This window comes from Papio anubis, chromosome 13 (assembly GCF_008728515.1).
Source record: "Papio anubis isolate 15944 chromosome 13, Panubis1.0, whole genome shotgun sequence".
NCBI lineage: Eukaryota > Metazoa > Chordata > Mammalia > Primates > Cercopithecidae > Papio > Papio anubis.
In genome coordinates, this window is record NC_044988.1 from 27,484,122 (window position 1) to 27,502,468 (window position 18,347).

Genomic DNA, 18,347 nt, shown 5'->3' on the forward strand with positions numbered 1-18,347 from the left:
ATAAGGGTTACTTGAACACAAGCACTGCAATACCATGACAATCTAATAATGAAGAAGGCTACTAAGTGACTAACAGCCAGGGACAGTAGACAGTGTGGAGACACTGGACAAAGGGAGGATTCATGTCCTGAACTGGATGAAGCCAGATGGCACAAGATTTTGTGGCACTACTCAGAGCCACATGCAATTTAAAACTTACAAATTGTTCATTTCTGAAATTTTCTGTTTAATATTTTCAGACTGCAGTTGACCTCATGTAACTGAAACTGTGGAAAACAAAACTATGAATAAGGGGAGACTACTATACCTCCAATTTAGCACCACCTACTACTCTCCTGTACTAATGATATTTGTGGCAACCCAGGCTCAAGTCCCTGAGCTCAGGAGTTCTGCATTCCAAGGATTCTCTTTATCACCAACTTCCTGCCTCTATGAGCTTTTTGACCCACATTCTTTGCCAGGTGACTGCTGAAGAATAATGGAGGACAGCCAGATAGACTGAGATTACATAGCATCCCCAACCTCCACCCCATTAAACACACAGAAATGCTGGATGAAATACATCCATGCTTATCGCCCAAGGTCTACAAGTATAGCCAAGCCCAAAAGGGAAAGGGTGCTAGAGCTGAAGAGGATAGTCACTACAATGGGAAACCATAAACTGATGTGGCGTTTGAACTACACATCTAGAGTAAGAGACTTGGCCTTAGATTCACAGGAGGCAGAGAACTAAACTCCAACGATAACCAAGAATCTGTAAAGGCTATACCTCCATATAAAATAAACCAGAGAAACCTCAGCTACCAGTCCAGAGAAACTTGCAAGAAAGTTTCTCTCTGCTTGAGTTCACGGTGGGAGAAAAATTATTCTCCTATGAGAAATTAAAACCCCACCACCATTCCTGGCAATATTATGGGACTGGATGGCCAAAAAAACTCCTCTGAGTATTGCATACTGAAAAACCAGGGTAAAAGGAAATTTTAAGACATTTTAATGCATGGCTGAGCTGGCGAGAAAGTCACAGAACCCAACAAGAATCCCAAAATAACAAGTTCAACTTAGACGGGCTATTGGATACCCGGGTGGTAACCACCAATTCTTGCCGGATTCTCAGGGTGTGATTTCCCGAGTAGTAGCAGCAGCACCTGGGAATAGAAATGCGAATACTTGGGTCCCACCACAAAACAACTAAATTAGAAACTCTAGGGGTGGGACCCAGCAATACATATCTTAGCAAACCCTTTAGGTGATTCTGATGTACGCTAGAGTTTGAGTACTAATAATTAAAACAACACAAATTAGAAATGTAACTTTCAAACCATCAAATGGTTTTTTTTAAAAGACAAATCTAATAGGAGTCAGGAAAGGAGAATAAAAGGAACAGGAGACATTATTTCTGCTCATAAAACAAATTAAAATCATAAAAATAAAATTAAATATCTTAGCACTTATAATAAAAATAAAGAGGTTAAACCTATCAGTGAAAATATTTTCTCAGACTTAAATTGAACATCAAACTGTATTTTTTTTTTTAAACTCTTACTTGTCATGTTCGGTGGCATGTGTCTATGGTCCCAGCTACTCAGGAGGCTGAGGCAGGAGGGTCAATTGAGCCCAGGGGTTCTGAGCTATAGTGCTGTATGCCTATGGGGTGTCCACACGAAGTTCAACATCAGTATGGTGACCTCCCAGGAGCAGGACCACCAGATTGCCTAAGGAGGGGTGAACCAGCCCAGGTCAAAAAGGGAGCAGGTCAAAACTCCTATGCTGACTGGCTTAGTAGCTTGCACCTGTACTCCCAGCTACTCAGGAAACTGAGGCAGGAGCATCCCTTAAGGCCAGGAGTTTGAGGCTGCCGTGAGCTATAGCAGTACCAGCCCAGGTGACAGAGAGAGACCCTGTCTCTAAAACAAAAACAATTTTTAATTACCAACTACCTGCTTTTATACATAAAATAAAATTACTTTCAAAGAAGCTTGAAAGTAAACGTATATAAAAATATATACCAATGCATGGAAATTAAAAAATGTACTTCTCAGTGACCAGTGGTTTAATGAAAAAATTAAGAAGGAAATTGAAAAATTTCTTAAAACAAATGACAATGAAAATACAACATACCAAAACTTAAGGGATACAGTGAAAGCAGTACTAAGAGAGAAATTTATAGCTAAGTGCCTATATCAAAAAAGAAGTAAAACCTCAAATAAATAACCTATTGATGCATCTTAAAGAACTAGAAAAGCAAGAGCAAACTGAATCCAAAATTAATAGAAGAAATGAAATAATAAGAGTAGAAATAAATGAATTTGAAATGAAGAAAACAATACAAAAGAATGATTTTTAAAAATTGTTTTTTAAAAGATAAACAAAATTGACAAACCTTTAGCCAGACTAAGAAAAAAAGAGAGAAGACCCAAATAAATAAAATCAAAGATGAAAAAGGAGATATTACAACTGATAGGGCAGAAATTCAAAGGATCATTAGTGGCTACTACAGGAAACTATATGCCAATAAATTAGAAAATCTAGAAGAAATGGGTAAATTCCTAGACACAACCTACCAAGACTGAACCATGAAGAAATCCAAAACCTGAACAGACTAGTTGACAGAGCAGGAGCATCGCCATCTGAGACAAACACCGCCATTTTAAAGTTCACTTTGATCAAAAACTGCCTAAATCCAAAGGGCATCAGCCTAATGGCTAAGGTCAGCATGATCATAAACCACAAATGACATCTCCAACCAGAAACATTCCAACCTTAAGATAAACCCCTCCCCAACCAGAGAGATGTCAGCCCCAAGATAACCTCCCCTCCGACCAGAGACATTCCAACCCTGCAATAAACTTCCCAACACAGAAATATTCCAAGCCTATGATAAGTTTTCTAGCTCTGAATCTTTAAATACTCTTAGTCTGTAAGAGAGGAATGCTCCTAACTGAAATCGTCCAGAAGCCCCTCTCAGCTTTATTCTCCAAAATAAACCTGTCTTTGACTGTTGAGCCACTTTTTGTGTTTCTTTCCTCTTTAACTCTTACACCAATAACAACTAATGAGATCAAAGATAAAAAATTCTCCCAGTAAGGAAAAGCCCAGGACATGAGGGCTTCACTGCTGAATTCTACCAAACATTTAAAGAACTAATACCAATCCTACTCAAACTATTCTGAAAAATAGAGGCAGAGGGAATACTTCCAAAGTCATTCTAAGAGGCCAGTATTACCCTGATTCCAAAACCAGACAAAGACATATCAAAAAAAGAAAACTATAGGCCAGTATCTCTAATGAATATTGATGCAAAAATACTTGATAAAATACTAGCAAACCAAATTCAACAACATGTTAAAAAAATCATTCATCATGATCAAGTGGGATTTATCCCAGAGATACAAGGATGGTTCAACATATGCAAATCTATCAGTGTGATACATCATATCAACAGAATGAAGGATAAAAATTATACAGTCATTTCAATTGATATGGAAAAAGTATTTGATAAAAGTTCAACATCCTTTTATGACAAACATCCTCAAAAAATTGATTAAAGAAAGAATATACTTCAACTAATGAAAGCTATATATGACAGACCCACAACTAGTGTCATATTGAATGGGGAAAAACCGAAAGCCTTTCCTCTAAAATCTGAAATACAACAAGGATGCCCACTTTCACCACTGTTATTCAACATAGTACTGGAAATATTAGCTAGAGCAATTAGACAAGAAAAAGAAATAAAGGGCATCCAAATTGGAAAGGGAGAAGTCGAATTATCCTTGTTTGTACATGACATGATCTTATATTTAGAAAATCCTAAAGACCACCAAAAAAGTATACTGATAAACAAATTCAGTAAATTTAGAACTGATAAATTCAGTAAAGTTGCAGGATACAAAATTAACATACAAAAATCAGTGGCAGATCGAGCGTGGTGGCTCAAGCCCCCAGCATTTTAGGAGGCCAGGTGGGTGGATCACTTGAGACCAGGAGTTCAAGACCAACCTGGGCAACATGGTGAAACCCAGCCTCTACAAAAATACAAAAATTAGCCAGGTGTGGTGGCACACACCTGTAATCCCAGCTATTCAGGTAGCTGAGGCAGGAGAATTGCTTGAACTTGGGAGGCAGAGGTTGCAGTGAGCCATGATCACACTGTTGCACTCTAGCCTGGGCGACAAAGAAAGACTGTCTCAAAAAAGAAAAAAAAAATCAGTGACATTTCTATTTGTTAACAGTGAACAATCTAAAAAAAAAATTTCAAAAAACTTAATCCTATTTACAATAGTCACAAATAAAATTAGATACCTAGGAATTAACAAAAGAAGTGAAAGATCTCTACAACAAAAACTATAAAACATAGATGAGAGAAATTGAAGAGAACACCACAAAATGGAAAAATATTTTATGTTCATGGCTTGGAAAACTCAATATTGTTAAAATGTCCATATTACTCAGAGCAATCTACAGATTAAATGCAACCCCTATCAAAATACCAATGACATCTTTTACAGAAATAGAAGAAACAATTCTAAAATTTATATGGAATAACAAAAGACACAGAATAGACAAAGCTATCCTGAGCCAAAAAAACAAAACTGGAAGAGTCACATTATTTGACTTCAAATTATGCTACAGAGCTATAGTAACCAAAATAGCACGGTACTGGCATAAAAACAGACACATAGACCAATGGAACAGAATACAGAACCCAGAAACAAATCCACACACCTACAGTGAATTCATTTTTAAGAAAGGTGCCAATAACATACACTGGAGAAAAGACAGTCTCTTTAACAAATGGTGCTGGGGAAACTGGATTTCCATATGCAGAAAATGAAACTAGACCCCTATCTCTCATCATATACAGAAATCAAATCAAAATGGATTAAAGACTTAAATTGATTACCTCAAACTATTAAACTACTACAAGAAAACATTGGGAAAGATCTCCAGGACATTGATCTGGGCAAAGATTTCTTGAGCAATACTCCACAAGCACAGGTAATGAAAGCAAAAGCAGACAAATGGTATCATATCAAGTTAAAAAGCTTCTACATGGCAAAGGATACAATCAACAAAGTGAAGGGATCACCCACAGAATTGGAGAAAATTCCGACAACGGATTAGTAATAAGAATATATAAAGAGCTCAAACAACTCTATAGGAAAAAAATCTAATAATCCCATCAAAAAATGGGCCAATGATTCAAATAGACATTTCTCAAAAGAAGACATACACGTGGCAAACAGGCATATGAAAAGGTACTCAACATCATTGATCATTAGAGAAATGCAAATCAAAACTACAATGAGATATTATTTCATGCCAGTTAAAATGGCTTATATCCACAAGACAGGCAATAACAAATGCTGGCAAGGATGTGGAGAAAAGGGAATCCTTATATATTGTTGTAAGAATGTAAATTAGTACAACCACTATGGAGAACAGTTTAGAGGTGCCTCAAAAAGCTAACAATTGAGCTATCATATGATTCAGCAATCCCACTGCTGGGTATATATGCAAAAGAAAGGAAATCAGTATATCAAAGAAATATCTGCACTCCCAAGTTTGTTGCAGCACTGTTCACAATAACCAAGATTTGGAAGCAACCTAAGAATTCATCAACAGGTGAATGGATAGAGAAAACGTGGTACTTCTAGACAATGAAGTACTATTCAGCCATTAAAAAGAATGAGATTTTGTCTTTTGCAACAACATTGATAGAACAGGAGATCACTATGTTAAGTGAAATAAGCCAGGCACAAAAAGACAAATATCACATATTCTCACGTATTTGTGGGATCTACAAACCAAAACAACTGAACTCATGGACATAGGGAGTAGAATGATGGTTACCAGAGGATGGGAAGGGTAGTCGGGGCAGGGAGGGGGTGGTACACTGGGGAGGTGGGGGTGGTGAATGGGTACAAAAAATAATAGAATGAGTAAGACTTAGTATTTAATAGCACAATGTGGGGACTATAGTCAATAATAATTTAATTGTACATTTTAAAATAACTACAAGAGTATAACTGGATTGTTTGTAACACAAAGGATAAATGCTTGAGAGGATGGATATCCAGTTTTTCACGATGTGATTATTATGCATTGCATGCCTATACCAAAATATCTCATGTATTCTATAAATACATACAGCTACTATGTACCCACAAAAATTAAACATAAAATAATAAAAAACCAAAACAAAAATATATAAAAGTATACACAGTGCGATCTGAGAGACCAAAATAGACATCCCTTTATCAACTAAGACAGAACCTAAGGTTAAAAAAAAACAAAAAGTTACCTATGGTTTGGGGATTCAGGGACAGTTTGGCATTGCAAATTTCTAAATTCTCACTAAATATCCTAACAATAGGAGATGTCAAGCCAATTGTCCTAATTCTGACTTACAATCCAAACCACTGTGACTCTAATTGGATAGAGGACTGGCCTTACAAACTTTCTTCTCTGATAAGTGATTGCAGACCTTTAACCAGTTCCTGCCAACTGATTGAGGCTGTGCATAAACTGTCTTTGTGTCCTAAAGCTCACCTTTTGATAGGAAGAGCCAAATTCCACCTCATTTTAATGTTAAAACCCAGTCCCAAAGTGAACATAGGATGTATGTCATATACATATTTATCCATTACACACTCACACAGCTCCCTCATAAATATGTAGAGCTTTTCCCTAAAGTCTCCTGAATATGCATGATTCAGGCCCTGTGAGGCATAAAACCCAACCTGTGCTTCCCCTTGTCCATGCTGGAGACTTTCTTTTCCCAGCTTCCAAACCAATATCTCCAATAAAGCTCTCCTTTCTACTATTTAGCCATCCTGGTGGTCTTTTGGTCAACAACAGCAAATATTAACCAAAGGAAATTGAATTCTTAAATTAATACCCTATGTAAGAGACTTTGAGCAAAAATTACTAGTTATAAAGATCATTATCTACTGATTAAAACAGCAAGTCATCAAGAAAGTATATAACAATCTTATGTCAACAAACCTAACAACGTATAGAATATTGATACTGTTTGGATATTTGTCCCTGCCCCAATCTCATGTTGAATTGTAATTCCCAATACTGGAGGTAAGGCCTGGTGGGAGGTGGTTGGGTCATGGAGGAAGATCCTTTGTGGCCTGGTACCATCTTCATAATAGTGAGTGAGTTCTCACACTATCTGGTCATATAAAAGTGTGTAGCTCCTGCCCCCCAACTCTCTTGCTTGCTCCTGCTTTTGCCATGTGACGTGCCTGCTCCCCCTTCACCTTCTGCCATGAGTAAAAGCTCCCTGAGGACTCCCTAGAAGCTAAGCAGATGCCAGCACCATGTTTCCTGTAAAGCCTGTAGAACTGTGAGCCTGTTAAACCTCTTTTCTTTATAAATTACCCAGTCTCAGGGATTTCTTTATTTCAATGCAAAAACAGCCTAATACAAATATGTAAGGCAAAAAAAGACCAGAATCACAGAAATAAAATGGCAAATCCAGTTATGCAGGAAGGTTGCAACACACATTTCTCAACCCTTTGGTTCCTCAAATCCACATATCTACATACATCCTCCAAAACTATACGGGTCAACAGTAAAGCAAATAAAACTACACAATTGCCCACAGGTAGAGCATAGTTAAGGATAGGGAATACCACAAACTTCAATTTACGTGTAGGTAGAACAGTCCAGAATCAGTAGAGTCAAATCAGAGCCCACGCTGAAACAGAATCAGGCAGGGATTACATGGAAGAGAGGAGAGGTGGCAAGTCTCTAGCAGAGGTGGAACACAGAGGACAGCACCCACAGAAAGAGAATGCCCTTTTCTGATGAGGAAATCATGAGAACAGGTCTGAGACCAGAAGATCTGAAGCATGACTTTTCAAGGAAGTATCCAGGACCACAGTTATAGTCTTGGGAAGACAATGCTTCTGGAGAGGAGGGGGGCAACTAGAAGGTAAAGAAAAATAAGAAATAAAACACAAGAAAATAAGGATCCTAGGGCTATAAGAGAGTATCACGATATCAGTAAACATCACTCCCTCCTACATTTTACCACCCTGGAAACGTGTCATTAATTAAACAAGCCTCACTTCACTGTTAGAACTGAAGAGGGCACTCTTGAACTAAGATATTGAGCAAACTGCTGAAAGTTTTCATTCCTCTGGGATAGAATGATCTATGATTGCTGCTAGTCCAGGAAAATCCATCATACTTTAAATGAACAGAACAAGGCAACATTACTAAGAGAAGAACACAAAAAATAAGAATAAAAACTAAGCTCATGAAAATTCTCCCCTGAAATATTCCTAGTCACAGAAGTCCTCCATTAGCACTTCTATTCAATAATGCACTAGAGAGCCTAGAAAACACAGTAAAACAAGAAAAACCAGCAAAATCAACATCAGCAAATAGCATAATCGGAATAAAAAAACCAAAATCGTCATCCTCCATGGATGACAAAGTTGTTTACATTTTACAAAATGCTAGAGAATCTACAAATTATAACAATAGGCAAGTTTCAGCAAGGTTGTCGGATAAAAGATCAATATACAAAAATAGCATAGCCATACACCTGCAACAAGAATTTAGAAAGCATAATCAAAGTAGGAAAATCCCATTTATACTTGGCAACAAAATATCTAAGTTTCCTATAAGAATACATATAACAGAAGATATATATGATTTATGGGGAAAATACAAAATGTTGTTGAAAAACGTAAAATAATTTATGTATGTGTGGAATGGTGGATATAATGATAGCAATTATTCCATCCAGAAAATTTAAAGCACTTCCAATCTAAACACCAATAAGGTGTTTTGTAGAACTTGACAAACAAATCCTAATAGTCATATGACTCCATGAAGTGCCAAAGAGAGTCAATATAAAAATAGACCAATTGAGAAAATGTAAAGAAAGCCTGGAAGCAGATCTGCTTAAATGTAGGAATTTGGTGTATGACAGAAATGACCTTACAAATCAGTAGGGAAAGAGTCACATAATAACCTTTAGTCTTATAAAAATATTACATATATGCATCTATATTACATGTATGTTACATATACATTTCTGTATGTGAATATATATGTAATTTCTAAAATTTTAGAGTTTGACATTTCATATATAGGTCTTGACTAAATTGTAATTTAAAACTTCTGTTCATCAAAAGATACTATAAACAAAGTTTTCAGAAAAGTCAAAGACTAGAAGAACATATTTATTATGAATCTAACCAAAAGGCCGGGTGCAGTAGCTCACGCCTGTAACCCCAACACTTTGGGAGGCCGAGGCAGGTGGATCACTTGAGGTCAGGAGTTTGAGACCAGCCTGGCCAACATGGTGAAACCCCGTCTCAACTAAAAATACAAACATTAGCCGCGCGTGGTGGCGGGTGCCTGTAGTCTCAGTTACTCGGGAGGCTGAGGCGGGGGAATCACTTGAACCCAGGAGGTGGAGGTTGCAGTGAGCCGAGACCGCGCCATTACACTCCAGCCTGGGAGACAGGGCAAGACTCCATCTCAAAAAAACAGTAAAATAAAATGAAATAAATCTAACCAAAAGAGGATTAATAACATAAATCTAATCAAAAGAGGATTAATAACACAATTAATTTTTTAAAACCCTTTTTTTCTTTTTAGACAAAATCTCACTGTGTCATCCCCAGACTGGAGTGCAGTGGCACAATCATGGCTCATTGCAACCTCCTCCTCCCAGGTTCAAGCAATTCTCCTGCCTTAACCTCTCAAGTAGCTGGAACTACAGGCACGCACCACCAAGCCTGGGTAATTTTTGTATGTTTAGTAGAGATGGGGTTTTGTCATGTTGGCCAGGCTGGTCTTGAACTCCTGGCCTCAAGAGATCCACTTGCCTTGGTCTCCCAAAGTTCTGGGATTACAGGCGTAAGCCACTGTGCCCAGCCTTTAAAACTCTTGCAAGTCAAATTTAGTAATTAGTAAAATGCAAAGTAAAACAACAATGAAATGCCATGTAATATCTATTAGATTGATAAAAATTAAAAATCCCTATTTATGAGAATATGAAACAATAAATATGTACAAACAAAACTAGTGGCAATATCTTGCAAAATTGAAGGTGCATATGTCTTATTACCCAGCAATTCTGAATATAAAGAAAACTCTTTTTTAAAAAATGTTACTGTGAATTGATGATTTATAATTGTAATATTTATGGGGTATAAAGAAACTCTTACATATATATTCAAGGAGGCGTGTATAATGATAGTTACTGTGGCCTTATTTGTAATAGTGAAAATTTGGAAGCTAATGTCCTGCAAGAAAATGGATATATTGAATGGCTATATAAATCATGATAAACCATTTCTTTAAAAACTTACATTACAACTGGGTAATGAGTAGATGGGTGTTTGAAGAGTATTTTAGAAAACGAAAATATTCCATAATCTTAAAATATGTTTGTGTTAATAGATAACAGTGAACTTGCTTCCCTACCCTATTCTCACTCAAAGTTATGACTCAAATGATACGCTTATCAGGAACCCCAGTAGAACACTGGAGAGTTGCTTTGGGCTGAACTATCCTGCAGGTCAGTATCTGGGTATCTCTCTACTCATGTAAAGCAGACAGAAACCTGTCCCTCCTAATTGAGCCCTTCTCCCTCTCCTTATTATCACCTCCCAGCGCAGAGTCTGATACAAAGTAGGCAATGAGAAACATTCATTGAATAACTAAATCATTAAAATAAAATTAGAATATAAAGAGATATAGATTAACTACAATGAGTATGCAAAGTAAATACAGGTGAAAGATCAAAACATTCAGTTATCTTTCTAGAAAGGGATTGCGGAACAAAATGGAAACTTTTATAATATTGAATGATGACTTTCAGCCAATTACTCACCAACTCTTTGTGATTGCCTCCTCCCTCCCTCGCCCCCTTAAAAAAAAATCCGAAGAACAGGACAACAATCAATCTTCAAGTGATAGAGAGTACATTACGTGCTCCCCAAATTTGAAATAAGGAGGTCTTTTGAGAGTAAAAATATGGGAAATCAACATGGATCTTCCTCTAGATATTAGCTGTAGCAGAAAGAACAGGTCCATTAAAAGAGAAATGCCTTTCAGAGAAACTCCAGGAAGCAAGAGGTCAGAAAGACAAGGGAGGCATTATTTCTAGGCATTGTCTTGGGGAAGAGGTATCCTGGTTCACAAACAGATCCCCCTGGTTCTGGAAGCAGAGCTGGACTACATCAATGTCAGTCCACCAAACCGGACTTACTGACAGCCAACAGTGACTTTAAGTCATTATCTGGAACCAGCAGAAACAAGTGTGTGCCAGGTGGCTCTGCTTTTTTTTTTTTTTTTTTTTTTTTTTTTTTTTTTTTGAGACGGAGTCTCGCTCTGTCACCCAGACTGGAGTGCAGTGGCCGGATCTCAGCTCACTGCAAGCTCCGCCTCCCGGGTTCCCGCCATTCTCCTGCCTCAGCCTCCCGAGTAGCTGGGACTACAGGCGCCGCCACCTCGCCCAGCTAGTTTTTTGTATTTTTTTAGTAGAGACGGGGTTTCACCGGGTTAGCCAGGATGGTCTCGATCTCCTGACCTCGTGATAGGTGGCTCTGCTTTACCGCTCCCGTCCCTACTCATGGCTGTTAGGTCAGGGCCCTCTTTGGGATTTCCTTTTCTTAATAGTAACCAATGGAAAAGGGCCACTCACTCTCCCATGACAGTAACTGAGGGATGTAACATCCTCCAGCCAGTGGAAGAAGTTGATCCTCAGAGGGAGGGAATAAAGCCAACAGGAAGAGAATCCCAAGTTTTTTCTAGTCCCGATTCCAGTAATCTCTGAAGCCAGGTTCTTCAAAGGACTTTCCCAAAGTTCCATGAGGCACTCCAGTATTCTTTTAATAAACTGTCCTTCTTGCCCAAGAAAATTTTAATTGTATTTTTGTTCCTTACCACCAAAAGAATCCTATTACAATCAGGCCACCGAAGTCTAAGGCCATTAATCATTGTAATCATGTAACCAGCTCCCCTTGCTCTGATTTTAAAGAGTGAACAACATTCTGATTATTGTTTGGCTTCCCCTATGGTTTTTCACAGAGAGAGAATGCCTTTTATTAGGCTGACATGACCTTCTGGTGTGCTTGAAATTTCTATTTCTCATAAATTAACTAATTAGAATTCTGATGTTTCTCGTGAATTTAATGAGCACGAGTTGATCTCCATGTGTCATAAATTCTGAAGTACTGATAAAAACAGGCTTTCCGGAAATGTAAAACTGAAGACCAGAAACCAGTAAATTCACTAGGATATGCCACACTGTAAGGATGCCGGGAAGTTAGGTGGCCGGCTTTCACCCTGCACCACACACAATTTGCTATGCTTGCCCTCTTTTGTCTTTAACGGTTGTAGTTATGATATACTTTGTAAGGTAGAGTACAACGAAAGATGTTTTGTAAGATAAGAAAAGATACGGTGTCTGATATTGGAGTTATCATAAAATTCATGGTATGAGTTAAAAAACATCGACAGCTGCCCTAACACCAGTGGTAACATGTGCGACTCGATGACAAGATGATGTACCCAAGCCCACAGAATCACAGCTTCTTAAGCTCAAAGGAACCTTAAAGATCAACTATTTCTGTTTCTTTTCTGTTTTGTCTAGATGGGTGGCAGATATTTTATCACCCAGCTTCCTGGCAGCCAGAACAAGGGCATGTGACATGTATTCACCAAATCAGACAGGTCCCATCTAGGAGTCTGAATGTGAGTACGTGACTTAAAGAAGCAGGGAATTAATTTGAAGTTAATCTCATCACTGGCAGCAGTAGAAGCAGTATTCATTACTTAAGACAAACGTAGCCACAGCCGGTCATGGAGTCTACCTGACCCTGTGTTAAGGTGAGGGGTGCATTGTGCAGGTGAGACTGCAACTTACAACCACTCTGGAAATCTCTGTCTCATTCTTAACAGCAACCATCATTCAAAAAAAAAAAAAACTTATATTGAGCTGATACAGACATCCCTGTCATTTCCTCCTACTTCTATCTGCTGAATTAGCCACAGAACAAATCCACAGCTGCTGAATTCCAGGCCTATTTTTAAAATTTTATTTCTTTATTTTTGAGACAAGGTCTCACTCCATCACCCTAGCTGGAGTGCAGTGGCCACAAGGAGAGAAGAGTGACTTTATTTTAAATGCCAATCCACCATGTAACTTCTAACTAACCCCAAGTTCAAGAATGCCTCCCAAATGTCTGACTGATGTATTACTCTTTCTGTAGGAAGACCTACTCATTGTAAGTTTCCTCCAAAACGACCCTTGTTGTTCTGGAAATCATAGGCTTTGACATCCATAGCCACCTACACGTTCCTTCCAGAGCAATGATACTTTCCCTAAGATTTAAGCCCTGGGTCTGGGGATTTGCGATGTGGAGATCTACCTGTATTGTGGCCTCCCAAGACCATTCTTCTGTAAGTCTCCCTGCTTTTAAGTTCCCTTAAACTACCCAAAACCTATGACCTGGATTTGTCTGCCTCTTTCTTATTCCTTCAGCATTTGGGGGTCGCTTTGTATATACAGTTCTTTCACAGAACAGGTGATTCAAACTCACTGCAGACTTGAACTTCTAGGCTCAACTGATCCTCCCACCTCAACCTCTCAACATGCTGGGACCACAGGTATGAGCCATGTGCCCAGGCCCCAGGCCTACTTTTTAGAGATCAACCTCTAAGAAGCTAGTGGGTAAGAGGTGGAGAGGAAAAATGAAATGGAGGACAATTTGAATCTGATTTTAATCCTGATCCAAGCCCAGCATTTGCTAAGATCCCTAGATATGGCATGTAAAGCCCTTATCTCAGTGCCATACACATAGTAAATGCTCATTAAGGTAGAAGAGAAAACTATACTGTAATGATATTAAACAGTGGGAGGGTTACGTTTTAAACGGATTATTCAAGCTGCAGGTTGGAGAATAGATTGACAGGAAAAGATGAGGCAAAGGAATCAGCTAGGATACCTATATTAGCAGTTGGGACTGGATCAGTAATCTCTCTTGTGCCCCAGTCTCAAATATCCACATGCTATCTGATACTTGCTCTTCCTCCTGACTTCACTGCCTCAGTGAATGGCCCCACCACCCTCCAGTTGCCTAAGCCAGAAGCCTAGGAATCAATCTCAAGTCTGCTTTACCCCCATAATTAATCAATCTTTAAGTAGATGTCAATTTCTCTTTTTTCTTTTTTCTTTTTTCTTTTTTTTTTAGATAGATCTAAAATCTGCACCCTTCTCCGCCTCCACACCACCATCGCTTAAGGTCAGGCTTTTTTTACGTCTTGCCTTTGTACGTTCGAGACTGCAATCTCAGTTGCCTACCAATCTGTTCTCTGTTTTCTAAATACAAATCTGATTATTCCCACTCTATGCTCAAAAACCTTTAATACCACCTACATGATAAAGTCCGAGCTCAGCATGGCTTTCAGGTCCTGCTTTCTTAGCCCCAGCATTTCTCTCCAACTTTACCTGTCATCACTGCAAATTCTTGCTCTATGAGCCAAGGATGCCTCCCGTCGGTCCTGCTCCTCCCTGCTTTTTATTATTATTATTATTATTTTATTTTTATTTGAGACGGAGTCTCACTCTGTCTCCCAGGCTGGAATGCAGTGTTGGCAATCTCAGCTCACTGCAACCTCTACCTCCCTGGTTCAAGCGATTCTCATGCCTCAGCCTCCTGAGTAGCTGGGATTACAGGTGCATGCCACCTTGCTGGCTAACTTTTGTATTTTTAGTAGAGACGGGGTTTCACCATGTTGGCCAGGCTGGTCTTGAACTCCTGGCCTCAGGTGATCCTCCTGCCTCAGCCTCCCAAAGTGCTGGGATTACAAGTGTGAGCCACCACACCCAGCCTCCCTGCCTTTTTTGTACATCCTTCATCCTCTGCCTAGGGTGCCCTTCTCTCCTGTTGATCTGGCTGACTCCAACTCAGACTTTGTGACTCAGCTCAGGTGTTGCTTCTACCTACAAGCCTTTCCTGACCTCCCAAATCTGATGCAGTGCTCCCTTGCATCATGTTCACCCCCAGTGTGTTGTGGCAAGTAGTCTGGCCCAATCAACACTTATTCCAAATTCCCTTCTCCCTTGTCTTTCTCTACTTAGAAGCTGAAAACAATCATGTAGCCATGGGTGGCCAAGCCACAGTTCGTGAAATAGACGTAGGATGAAGATCCTGGGGAGGGTTTCCCTTTACCTCTTTACTTTTTCACTTCTTTCTTTCTGGAACAGAATGGGGATTGGAGGCATAGCAACCATCTTGAGATTGCAAGGACAAAAGCTACTTAATAAGACTTATAAAGAAGAAAGACAAAAAGATCCAAATTCTTGATGACATTGTTTAAGTGTCATACCAGTTTTGGACTCCTTGCCTTTATATTTCATGCCAGGTGACCAAATAAATGTCTTAATTATTCAAGCTGCTATTAGTTAGGTTTCCTGTTACTTTCAGCCAAGCATATTCCTTGGCTGATACATAAGTATTAATTGGTTGTTTTTCTGTCTCATACATTGGACAAATGAGCTGATGTCTTTTTCTATATTCCCAGCGCCTAACTCTTCTTAGTAAATAGTATGCACTCATTAAATGGTTATATTGAAAGAATTAACTCAGATATGTGGGACAAATGTAATTTCCTCAGGCCTAATACTTTTTAAATGCCATTTGAAAGAACAATATAAGATTTAAATGTTTGGGTAATAATTTAACTCTGTAACTGTCAAATACAGAATCAAATTAAATACAGATAGCAGCAAAGATTTCTGAAATTCTGGAAAACTCATTCCTGTGAAACCACCTCTGTAGCTCAAAGATGCATAGTACACTACTATTCACAGACATCAACTGAAGTCTTCATTTTAAGTAATTATAACTAATGATTTTCTATGACAACTACATAAACTTTAAATATTATGAAGAGTAATACTAGTTATACTGGCTCTTTATTAATACACATGGGATTAAAGGAAATGTCAGGTTTAAATATAAATTCCACAGCCCTGATGTTTAAAAAATCTTTGCCACTCACTTTGGGCTTTTTAAATTATTTTAAATCAAGACTGTACATGTATAAAGTGCATGATATAATGTTTTGATACATATTTACATATTAAACTGTTTTTACTACAGTCAAGTTAATTAACATATCCATCTCCTCACATAGTTACCTTTCTTTTCAATGAGAACACTTCAGATCTACTTTTCTAGCAAATTTCAAGTATATGACACATGATTGTCAACTATAATCCTCATGCTGTACATTGGATCTCTAGCACTTATTCATCTTGCATGACTGAAACTTTGCACCCTTGGACCAACATCTCTCTATTTCTCCCACCCCTCAGGTCCTGGCAACCACCATTCTACTCTCAGCTTCTATAAATTCAACATTTTAGATTTCATGTAAAAGTGAGATTATGCAGTATTTTTCTTTCTGGGTCTGTATTCACTTAGCATCATATCCTCTAGGTTCATCCATGTTGTCACAAATTGCAGGGTTTCCTTCTTTTTTTAAGGTGAAATAATATCCATCAAGATACTTAGGTTGAGTCTGTATCTTGGCAATTATGAATAATGCTGTAATGAAGATGGGGGTACAGATACCTTTACAAGATGCTGGTTTCATTTCCTCTGGATGTGTACCCAGAAGCATGACTGATAAATCATATTGTAGTTCTACTTTTTATTTTTAAGGAACTTCTATACTTTCTTCCATAATGGCTGTACCGTTTTACACACCCACCAACAGTGTTCAAGGTTTCCAATTTCTCCTCATGCTTGCCCACACTTATCTTTTGTCTTTTTGATAATAGTCATCCCAACAGGCATGAGGTGATATCTCATTGTGGTTATGATTTATATTTGCCTGGTAATTAGTGATGTTGAACACCTTTTAAAATACCTATTGGCCATTTGTGTGTCGTCTTTGGAAAAATGCCTATTTAAGTCCTTTGCTCATTTTATCAGGCTATTTTTTTTTTTTTTTTTTACTAATAAGTTGTATGAGTTCCTTGTAAATTTTGGATATGAAGCTCTTTTCAGATATATGCTTACAAATATTTTCTCCTCATCCATAGGTTGGCTTTTCATTTTTTGTTTCTTTTTCTTTTTTTCTTTTTTTTGACGGAGTCTCACTCACTCTGTTGCTAAGGCTGGAGTGCAATGGCATGATCTCGGCTCACTCCAACCTCTGCCTCCCAGGTTCAAGTTATTCTCCTGCCTTAGCCTCCCGAGTAGCTGGGATTACAGGCACATGCCACTATGCTCAGCTAATTTTTGTATTTTTAGTGGAGATGGGGTTTCACCGTGTTGGCCAGGCTGATCTCAAATTCTTGGCCTCAAGTGATCCACTGCCCTTGGCCTCCCAAAGTGCTGGGGACGCCACGCCCAGCCTCATTTTTGTTTCTTTTGCAGTGAAGAAGCGTTTTTTTGGTTTATTTGATGTAGTCTCATTTTTGTTTTTGTTTGTTTGCTTTGTTTTTGCTGCCTTTACCTTTGATGTCTGTCCAAAAAATCATTTCTTTTCCAAGACCAATGTCAAGAAGGTTTCTCTCTATGTTTTATTCTAGGAGATTTATGGTTTCAGGTCTTACACTAAAATCTTTAGTCCATTTTGAGTTGATTATTGTGCACATTGTTTTATTAGCTCATCAGTCCCCACAATTTGAACTTCTTGCATCTCTGATAGATTAAAAATGGCAAAAACTATACCTATAGGCTTAATATCAGAAGAAATGACCATATAAGATGGTATTAAGAGATATGAAGGTTGTTTCAATTACCTATTGTTATGACTTAAAAGTAACTTAAAATAACAACTATTTTATTATCTCTGATTATTCTGTGGAATGATTAGTTCAGCCGGGTGGTTTATCTGTTCCATGTGATGTTAGTTAGAGCTACAGTTGTCCAGAGGTTTGATTGGGCTGGATGATCCAAGACAGTTCATTCACATGGCTCCAGTTTGTTTTGTCTATTGTCTGGGAGCTTCACTGGAGCTGTCAAACACAAGCCTTGATTCTCCTCCATGTGGTTTCTCCATGTGTCTTGGGCTTCTCACAGCATTTCAGCTAGGATCTGAGAATCAGAAAGTAGAAACTACTATTTTTCTTAATGTCTGTACTCAGAAATCCAGGATATCATTTCTGCCGCATTCTATTAATCAAAACCAGTCACCAGGCCAGCCCGGGTGCAGAGGGCAAATAACCTCAGCCTCTTCCTGGGAGCAGCAGCACGCATGTTCAGGGAGGGAACAAAGTGCTGTGGCCATCTCTGCAAACTAGTGACCACAAGATAAATCATATAAGCCTATCTTCATAATGCTAGTTT

General features: G+C 38.4%; 1 protein-coding gene across 5 annotated transcripts in view; it reads right to left on the bottom strand.

Annotated features, from left to right (window-relative positions):
• The window catches only part of C13H9orf135 (chromosome 13 C9orf135 homolog), an 85,099-nt gene that overhangs the window by 19,563 nt on the left and 47,189 nt on the right, over positions 1-18,347 (bottom strand). The gene's annotated exons all lie outside the window — the stretch shown is intronic.